Source organism: Bombina bombina, chromosome 3, assembly GCF_027579735.1.
Source record: "Bombina bombina isolate aBomBom1 chromosome 3, aBomBom1.pri, whole genome shotgun sequence".
Lineage (NCBI taxonomy): Eukaryota > Metazoa > Chordata > Amphibia > Anura > Bombinatoridae > Bombina > Bombina bombina.
In genome coordinates this window covers 514,281,624-514,292,457 of record NC_069501.1, presented here as the reverse complement: position 1 = coordinate 514,292,457, position 10,834 = coordinate 514,281,624, and the positions used below count along the sequence as shown (strand labels likewise).

General features: G+C 39.2%; 1 protein-coding gene across 1 annotated transcript in view; it reads left to right on the top strand.

Annotated features, from left to right (window-relative positions):
- Positions 1 to 664: 664 nt before the first annotated feature.
- Positions 665 to 10,834, top strand: part of TNNI1 (troponin I1, slow skeletal type) — a 64,937-nt gene continuing 54,767 nt past the window's right edge. The window contains exons 1-2 of the mRNA XM_053706921.1: positions 665 to 729; positions 2,532 to 2,573. The gene's annotated coding sequence lies outside the window, so the exon portion shown is untranslated. The remainder of the gene's footprint in view (positions 730 to 2,531; positions 2,574 to 10,834) is intronic.

The window sequence follows — 10,834 nt, the reverse complement described above, 5'->3', positions numbered from 1 at the left end:
GAAAGTTAACTCTATTTAGTTATACTGTGACAGAACACATTATGACACCTAGTTGTCAAAATATGACATGACATTTCATTTTTCTCTCTCAGTTTATCTAGGTGATCTGCATTCTATATATTCATCATGCCTGAACCGTAAGTATATAGGTTGCAAAAGGGTTGGTGTGCTCAAAATACATGTACATAACAATAATATATAATTAAAAGGACATGAAATCCACATTTTTTCTTTCATGATTCAGATAGAGCAGGCAATTTTAAGCAACTTTCTTATTTACCCCTATTATCAATTTTCTTTGCTCTCTTGGTATTTTTTTTTGAAAAGCAGTAAAGTAAGCTAAATGAAGTCACCTATCAGAAAGCGCTACCCAGGGTTCTGAACCAAAAATGGGCTGGCTCATAAACTTACATTCTGGCTTTTTCAAATAAAGATGCCAAGAGAACAAAGAAAAATTGAAAATTGGAGTAAATTAGAAGGTTGCTTAAAATTGCATGCTCTATTTGAATCATGAAAGATAAAATGTGGGTTTCATATCCCTGTTACATAGTGTTATATAAGTCTGTGTACAGGGGTAAAAAGGGTTGCAATGTTAGACACACTCACATAAAAATATGTTAAATTGTATTTGTTCATTTTTGTGAGGTGCTTGAATTTAACATCTACTTTTTTTTTACATTATATTTTAAATCTTTCTGTAATCTGAATGGCGAATACAACATCAGAGAGGTGAGAACATATTTTCATTTTTATTTCCTTATCTCCTAACTTTCATCTTCTCCTCTAAACAGCGCTGAATATCTAATTAGGCTGCTGTCTTAGGCAAAGTCTCTTAGAGACTCCTTAACGTCAAGTGATAAAACACTAAGGACCAGAGATATTAGTGCTCTGCTGAGAAATACAAGTGCACGCTAATGTGAGCTGGTATTACAAATTGACAGCAATACGAACACAAGCTTGCGTTCGCATTGCTAGGAAGCATTGCGCTCACAAAAGTGTGCTTCCATGGGCTCCAAAAGGGAGCCTCGTTCTGATGCTGTCAGAGATGGCATCAGAACCTAAGCACAGTGAAGGGAGTAAGTAGCCCAGCGATGGCAGAAAATATAAATATATATATACTGTATATGGTTATATACAGTACATATATATTTATGTGTTAATATGTGTAAATACATAAATATATATATATATATATATATATATATATATATATATATATATATATATATATATATACTGGGAACATTGCCGTTTTTTTTTTTTATTACACTCCCCTCCCCGACAACTTTACCCCCAAAATAGCAGTTATTTTATTTAAAAATAAAAATGGTACAATTTGTATTTTTTTATAAAATACACTACACTGGGGCATTTGGGGCAAATTTAAAAATTAACCAGAGATCTGATCTGTGGTTAATTTTATAAGCGCTAATTGCTACAGCGAGCTTGCGGTAGCAATAACCAGCCACTTGTAATGGCTGGTTAATTATCTCATGCCCGTTTGCGGGTGCAAGATAAATTAGCGTTCCACTTGTAATGTAGCCCTTAATCGCATCTTACATTATTTGTACTGTACTCTTGTTGTGGGGCTACACTATAATATTTAGCCAATTCTTTAGCAACTGTATGTTTTTGGCTCTGTTTTAAGGTATATTAGTGGCACCATTACTATGCTTGAGTGAATTAAAACGTTAGGAAAATATCTAATTAACCTTTGTTTAGTGCATTGTAAATTTAGCCCTGTTTATAAGTACTTATCTTCTTTTGCTTGCAGACGATTTTTTATTTCAATGTTGTTGCCTTTCTTTTTCACATAATATAATAAGGTAGTTGAACCATTTGCAACAAGAGCTATATTGTTTTCTTTTTAACTGGGGCAGATGACACATTTTTAAAATACTTATTTAAAACAAAAATGTACAGTAATATAAACAAAACTCTAATGAACAATGCTATTGTAAGACATTTGGCATTGCTTGTACAAATGCCACAAGCCTACATGTAAACACAGATCCAAGAATACACAGATCCAAGAATAATACTTAAGCTGTTGTCTGTATTCATAAGTAACATGCACGGATGATTCATTTGTCTGGCCAATGTATGTTTTGCAAATGGGGAGGTAATGGATTAGAGAGAGATCAGTGGCAAACAAACTAATAATGTCACACAAATATGTGGTGCCTATAAACAGCTTGAAAACCTATGTCAAAATATCAGAAAACACCAGAAAACCTATGTCAAAATATCAGAAAACACCAGAAAACCTATGTCAAAATATCAGAAAACACCAGAAAACCTATGTCAAAATATCTCCCAGACGCAAACATTATTACAGACTGGGAATGTGGAAGCCAGATAATCACTCAAGTTCATGATTTGGCCCCATATGCAATCGGTTGGACAACTATGATATTTAATATTTTTTTTTTTACTTTATGTAATTTATGTACAGAACTCTTTATAATATATAACCCTGTTTCTCTTTTTTTAAGTCACCCTAATTAACACTTTTTTCCCTCTAATTACAGAGAAAGTCAAAAATATCAGCTTCTCGCAAGCTCCTCTTAAAGGTAATCATACAAAGTTTGTTAAGAACCAGTTAAAGGACCACGCAATTCAGTAGAATTACTAAATAAAAAGACAAGGCAATAACACTTACTCAATTTCAAATAAGCATTAGATTTTTTTTTCTGACAAATTTATTTTTTCCCCTTTTTCCGGCACCCTGTATCATGTGACAGACATCAACCAATCACAGACTAGTATACGTATACCCAGTGAGCTTGTGCACATGCTTAGTAGGATCTTGTTCCCCAGAAAGTGTGAATATAAAAAGACTGCAAAAATTGATAATGGAAGTAAATTGGAAAGTGACTTTAAATTGCATGCTCTTTCTGAATCATAAAAGTTTATTACGACTTGAGTGACCCTTTAAGAATATTTTTGGTTATTTTGGGTCATTTCCCCATCTACCTAAAACTCTATCTAAAACTACCCCATCTATCTAAACCCTCACATTTGCTTAAGAGCAATGTACTAAGAAATTATATATACTGTAGATTTATTTCTTTTTGGCCAATGTTAAAATGTTATAAAGAAGTATTTATTTTACACATTGCTCATAAGTTGTACAACATTAAAGGGGGACTGTCAGCCGCTCTGGAATCAATCCGGGATGTAACCCAACTGCTAGCGTGAATTGAAAGCACACGCTAGCACACTGAGAAATATCCAGGACGTGACCCACTCAGGAAGCAGATTAGAAGATAACAAAAATGAATATTGTTCCAGAATGCAGGAAAGCCACAAAGGATAAAACGTCCCTTTAAGTAGTACAAAGAACAAAAAGGAAATGCTCTTACTTGAAGCTTCTGAAAAAGGTCCTCTTTAGCAGGCTTGTAAAACAAAGGAAAAGTTCTCTTTTGCAGCTTGTAAAAGTAAAAGTTCCTTTTAAGCAGGTGTATAACAAACAGAAAGGCAAAGTTCTCTTTTGCAGCTTGTAAAAGTAAATGTCCCCTTTTTAACAGGTTTAGAACAAACAGAATAGCACAGTTTCTTGTACAGCTTGTAAAAGTATAATGTCCCTTTAAGCAGGTTTATAACAAACAGAAAGGCAAAGTTCTCTTTTGCAGCTTGTAAAAGTAAATGTCCCCTTTTTAACAGGTTTAGAACAAACAGAATAGCACAGTTTCTTGTACAGCTTGTAAAAGTATAATGTCCCTTTAAGCAGGTTTATAACAAACAGAAAGGCAAAGTTCTCTTTTGCAGCTTGTAAAAGTAAATGTCCCTTTTAAGCAGGTGTATAACAAACAGTAAGGCAAAGTTCTCTTTTGCAGCTTGTAAAAGTAAAATGTCCCTTTAAGCAGGTTTTGTTTATCAAAGAAAAGGTTTAAAGGTAAAGGCACAAGCTAGGTCAGGCAGGCAGAAGTCGGCATCCAAATATCAGCAAAAGGTATAGGCAAAAGACAAGGTCAGGCAAGCAGAAGTCGGCATCCAAGTATCAGCAAAAGGGTAAAAGCTACAGGCAAGGTCAGGCAGGCAAAAGTCAATATCCAAATATCAGCAAGTAGGGATTAGGCAAGAGGCTTGGTCAGGCAGGCAGAAGTCGGTACACAAAAGAACAAAATTGATATGGTACTCACAATCCAGGGAAACAAACAAACGGGCCCAGATTCAGATCTCCCGCCGTGATTTAAAGGGCAGGAGCGTAACCGTCATCAGAGGGGTGTGAGAGAAAGCGTCATGTTGCTAAGCAACATGACGTCAGACACACAGAGAAGTTCCGGGAGCAGCGGCGACACGGCGATGAACGGAAGCAATCATGACAGCACCCCCTCCTCAAGGACCCCTCCGGGGGACAGGACCAGGTCTATCAGGATGAGTCTTGTGGAAGGTCTTGACCAAAATAGGAGCATTTACTTGATGAGCAGGTTCCCAAGAACGTTCCGTGACTGGATAACCCTTCCAATGAATGAGATAATACAATTTCTTGCCCCGCCACTTGGAATCTAGAATATGGCTGATCTCAAACTCAGGATGTCCATGCACCAATAACGGTGGAGGTTTAGAAAAAGGCTTAGAATACCTGTTAATCATCACAGGTTTTAAAAGAGAAACATGGAATACCGGATGGACTTTGAGAGACTTGGGTAAAGCTACCCGATAAGCAGTGGAACATACCTGACCCAGTATTCGGAAAGGACCCACATATCGTGGTCCCAATTTGTTAGAAGGTTGTTTCAGGCGAAGAAATCGAGAGGAAATCCAAACTTTATCACCAGGGCGATATTTGGGAGCCTTCTTCCGTCGAAGATCCGAAAAGAACTTGTAACGTCTAGAAGTCACAGAAAGAATACGATGTATCTTCTGCCAATGTCGAGTTAATCTTCGGGCTGTAAGATCAGAAGCAGGATTCACTGTGGAGGAAGTATGCAAAGGGAATGTCCTAGGCTGATATCCGTAAGCTGCATGAAAAGGAGAAGTCTGAAGGGAGGAATTGTACCGGGCATTATGAGCCAATTCAGCCAAAGGAAGGTAAGAAGTCCAGTTAGAGTGATAATGATCCACATAATGTCTAAGATATGTTTCAAGACACTGGTTTACTCTTTCAGTCTGACCATTCGATTGTGGGTGGTGAGAAGTAGAGAGAGATATAGTAGTACCAAAATGTTTACAAAGTGACCTCCAAAATCGAGAAACGAATTGTACCCCTCTATCTGAAACAATATCTAGAGGAAATCCATGGATTCTTACAATATGTAGAATAAAAAGTTCAGAGAGTCTTTTGGCAGATGGTAATCCTGGCAAGGGTACAAAATGAGCCGTCTTAGTGAACCTGTCGACCACCACCCAGATAGTATTGTTCCCAGTGGACAAGGGAAGATCGGTAATAAAGTCCATGGATACATGAGTCCAAGGCTGGTGAGGTATAGGCAATGGTTGGAGTAATCCTGAAGGAAGTTGGCGTGGAGTTTTGTTCATGGCACATTGTGTGCATACTGAGACGTAATCCTTCACATCTTGAGAGAGTGTAGGCCACCAGACATGTTGTTTGAGGTTTCGAGTGGTAATACTGATGCCAGGATGTCCAGAAAGGGGACTATCATGAGCCCAAAATAAAATCTTGGAACGAAGGCGTTCAGGAACAAATAGTAAACCATCGGGAGGTTTACAGGACAAAGGAAGATGCTCTTGAGCGGACTGTAATTCTTGTAACCAAGAAGTTGTTAACTGGGCAATGACTTCATGAGGTTGGAGAATGGTACCAGACTCAGGAACTGGGGTATCTTGAAATTGTCTGGAAAGTGCGTCTGCTTTAATATTTTTTGAACCAGGTATGTAAGACAAATTATAGTGAAACCGAGAGAAGAATAATGACCAGCGTGCTTGCCTGGAATTTAATCGTTTGGCTGTTTGAAGATACAGAAGGTTCTTATGATCAGTAAGTATAGTAAATGGCAAAGAAGTACCTTCCAGCCAATGTCTCCATTCATCCAATGCCATTTTGATGGCAAGCAACTCTTTATTCCCTACGTCATAGTTAAATTCGAAAGGAGTGAATTTTTTAGAGAAAAAAGCAACAGGATGAATCCTTCCAGTCTCTGGTATTCGTTGAGACAGAACAGCTCCAGCAGCAACAGAGGAAGCATCCACCTCCAGAATAAATTGAAACTCAGGATTTGGATGACGAAGGATAGGAGCTGAGGAAAAAGCTTCTTTGAGAGATTCAAAAGCTTCTATAGCCTCAGACGGCCATACCTTACAGTTTTGTCCTTTTCTTGTGAGAGAAGTAAGAGGAGAAGTAATAGTAGCAAAATTCTTGATGAACTTTCTGTAATAATTGGCGAAGCCTAGGAAACGTTGTAAAGCCTTCAAAGAATCAGGTCTAGGCCAATCCAAAATGGCAGAAAGTTTAGTAGGGTCCATTTCGAATCCAGATGCCGATATTACATAACCCAGAAAGGGTATGGATTTTTGATGGAAAGAACATTTCTCCAGTTTAGCAAACAGATGGAATTCTCTTAGACGTTGAAGTACTTTCTTGACGTGGTGCACATGATCTTGGTGGTTCTGAGAAAAAATTAAGATGTCGTCCAGGTATATGATAACAAAAATATTCAAAAAATCACGAAAGATCTCGTTTACAAAATGCTGGAAAACCGCCGGAGCATTGCATAGCCCGAAGGGCATGACCAAATATTCATAATGCCCAAATCGAGTGTTAAAGGCAGTCTTCCACTCATCTCCTTTGCGTATACGGATCAAGTTGTATGCACCACGTAGGTCGAGTTTGGTGAAAATGGTGGCTCCCTGAAGATAAGTAAAAAGTTCAGGAATAAGGGGCAGAGGATAACTGTTCTTGATGGTAATCTGATTCAATCCACGATAATCAATACAGGGTCTTAATCCGCCATCCTTTTTTCCCACAAAAAAGAAACCAGCCCCTACAGGGGAAGAGGAGGGTCGAATAAATCCTCTAGCCAGATTGTCTTTTATATATTCTTCCAGAGCCATGTTTTCTGGTTTAGAAAGTGGATATGTCTTGCCTCGAGGATAGGCAGCCCCAGGAAGGAGATCAATGGGACAATCAAAAGGGCGATGAGGAGGAAGACGTTCAGCTTCTTTTTTGGAGAAGACATCCACAAAGTCATGGTAATGCATAGGTAAGGATTCCGGAGTTTCAACTGTGAGAGCAATAGTGAGTGGTAACTTAGTAATCTTTTGAAGACATTTAGTCTGGCATGTAGATCCCCAGGAAGTGAGTTCACCGAAAGTCCAAGAAAAAATGGGATTGTGAATCTGGAGCCAGGGTAATCCCAAGATAATGGGAAATTGCGGAGTGGGAATGACATCGAAACAAATTGTCTCAGAATGAAGTATTCCTACGGTGAGGAGTAAGGGTTGAGTAGAAAACTGAATGTATCCAGAACCCAAAGGATCTCCACTGACCGTAGAGACTGAAATGGAATACTCCTTCTTTAGTAAGGGTATAGAATGAGTAGAAACAAATGTAGAGTCAATGAACACACCTCCAGCACCAGAATCAATTAGAGCTTGGGTATAGATCTTCTTATGTCCAATTAGAAGAGTTACTGGAACAAAGAGTTTCTTGTATAGGGAATGACCACTATTTTGGCTTAACTCAGTTCCCTGGACTAGAGTTAAGCCCTGGCTTTTACTGGCCTAGTAGGACAATCCCTTAATAAATGCCCTTTAAGGCCACAGTACAGACATAAGCCAAGAGTCCGTCTTCTCAAGCGTTCAGTCTCAGTTAATTTTATACTTCCTACTTCCATGGGTTCAGCCTGATCAGTAGTAGGAGAGGCTGGAGTGACTGGATTAGAAAAACGAGGAGCTAAACGAAAAGGAGTTCGAGTTGAAGTCCTCTGTGTTCTATCCTTTTCTTGTTGGCGTTCACGAAACCTGGCGTCGAGACTGATGCAGAGATTTATTAAGGCTTCTAAGGACTCTGGAAGTTCACGATACACCAATTCATCCTTGAGACGCTCAGAAAGTCCTTTACGGAAAGCGGCTCTGAGTGCTCCCTGATTCCAAGTGGTTTCAGAGGCAAGGGTGCGGAACTCAATTGCATATTGAGAGACTGGTTGATTTCCTTGACGTAAATCCAGGAGAGTAGCTTCAGCAGCGGATGACCTTCCAGGTTTATCGAATACGTTTGAGAATGTAGATAGAAATGTATCAACATCCAACAGTATAGGATCATTCTTTTCTAGCAAAGGTGACACCCAAGCCAAGGCTTTTCCTTTCATTAAGGAAATAAGAAACGTGATTCTAGAAGAGGCAGTAGCAAAGAGAGTAGGGCTATTTCGGAAATGAAGACGGCATTGATTCAGAAAGCCTCTACATTCTTCAGGATTCCCATCATATTTATCCGGAAGAGGTATCCTGGGACTTAATTGTACCTGAGACTGATTGTTAGGAATCAGAGGAGGTAATGCCTCAATCGGATTTGGATTGGGATTAGGATTGGGAGGTGCGGTAGCAACCAAATTTTGTAATAGAGCAGTAATTTGATCAAGTTTAGTGTCCAGAGACTGCAAGTGAGTGGCATGAGAACCCAAGAGCTGTCCCTGGTGAGCCACGGCCATAGATAATTCAGTGGGGTCCATTTTTATGGCCCGTTTGTAATGTCAGCCGCTCTGGAATCAATCCGGGATGTAACCCAACTGCTAGCGTGAATTGAAAGCACACGCTAGCACACTGAGAAATATCCAGGACGTGACCCACTCAGGAAGCAGATTAGAAGATAACAAAAATGAATATTGTTCCAGAATGCAGGAAAGCCACAAAGGATAAAACGTCCCTTTAAGTAGTACAAAGAACAAAAAGGAAATGCTCTTACTTGAAGCTTCTGAAAAAGGTCCTCTTTAGCAGGCTTGTAAAACAAAGGAAAAGTTCTCTTTTGCAGCTTGTAAAAGTAAAAGTTCCTTTTAAGCAGGTGTATAACAAACAGAAAGGCAAAGTTCTCTTTTGCAGCTTGTAAAAGTAAATGTCCCCTTTTTAACAGGTTTAGAACAAACAGAATAGCACAGTTTCTTGTACAGCTTGTAAAAGTATAATGTCCCTTTAAGCAGGTTTATAACAAACAGAAAGGCAAAGTTCTCTTTTGCAGCTTGTAAAAGTAAATGTCCCCTTTTTAACAGGTTTAGAACAAACAGAATAGCACAGTTTCTTGTACAGCTTGTAAAAGTATAATGTCCCTTTAAGCAGGTTTATAACAAACAGAAAGGCAAAGTTCTCTTTTGCAGCTTGTAAAAGTAAATGTCCCCTTTTTAACAGGTTTAGAACAAACAGAATAGCACAGTTTCTTGTACAGCTTGTAAAAGTATAATGTCCCTTTAAGCAGGTTTATAACAAACAGAAAGGCAAAGTTCTCTTTTGCAGCTTGTAAAAGTAAATGTCCCTTTTAAGCAGGTGTATAACAAACAGTAAGGCAAAGTTCTCTTTTGCAGCTTGTAAAAGTAAAATGTCCCTTTAAGCAGGTTTTGTTTATCAAAGAAAAGGTTTAAAGGTAAAGGCACAAGCTAGGTCAGGCAGGCAGAAGTCGGCATCCAAATATCAGCAAAAGGTATAGGCAAAAGACAAGGTCAGGCAAGCAGAAGTCGGCATCCAAGTATCAGCAAAAGGGTAAAAGCTACAGGCAAGGTCAGGCAGGCAGAAGTCAATATCCAAATATCAGCAAGTAGGGATTAGGCAAGAGGCTTGGTCAGGCAGGCAGAAGTCGGTACACAAAAGAACAAAATTGATATGGTACTCACAATCCAGGGAAACAAACAAACGGGCCCAGATTCAGATCTCCCGCCGTGATTTAAAGGGCAGGAGCGTAACCGTCATCAGAGGGGTGTGAGAGAAAGCGTCATGTTGCTAAGCAACATGACGTCAGACACACAGAGAAGTTCCGGGAGCCGCGGCGACACGGCGATGAACGGAAGCAATCATGACAGGGACATTCTAGAGACACAGAACTGCTAATATTTTTTTAGTATACATTTAATTCAAAATGACTTCATAGAATGTGCAAACCTTGGAGCCTTGCAAGCTTCTGACAGGCTAGTAAGTGAGCATACCATACACTCCAACAAGTGGCAATGCATACTCCTGAGAATGGTGCAGAGGGTGTTCAACTAAATGTATGTTGTAAAGTTGCTTTGCAAATTATATACCTCCATGCGTTTCACTGAGGATTTCCAGGACAGGGCGGTGAGAGGGACTTGTAAGCGGAATCACAAAAGGTGGGGCTGGATTATGGTTGCATTGTGGGAGGGGCTAAACATGCCATGGGTGTGGTTAGACAGAGTATGGACGTGTTGTTGACAGAGCAGGGCTGGCCCTGATGAAGGAAGATGTGGAAGGAGCAGTGGGCAGCCCTCATACCCTGTGACAATCTAGCAATATATGGGGCGTTTATGAGGATTTCAATTATTATGAATATCTACGAGTCCCAGAATATATTGCACATAATACCTTTAATAAATAGAGTAAAGCTTACTTGCAGATGTGTATATTTGAGCTTTCTTCTTTTGATTTTTATGCAGTGGCGCAAAATGTGAGGTATGAGACCTCTAGTCTAGCATTTTGAAAATGAGATGACCTTGAGACTTAAAGGGACAGGAAACATCTGAATGTTCTTTCATGATTTGGATAGAACATGCAATTTTAAACAACTTTACAATTTGCTTCTATTAACTAATTTGCTTCATTCTCTTGTTATCCTTTGCGGAAAGGATAGCACTGCACTACTGGCAGCTAGCTAAACACACCTAGTTAGCCAATCACAAGAGACAAATGTGTGCAAGCACCAATCAGCAGC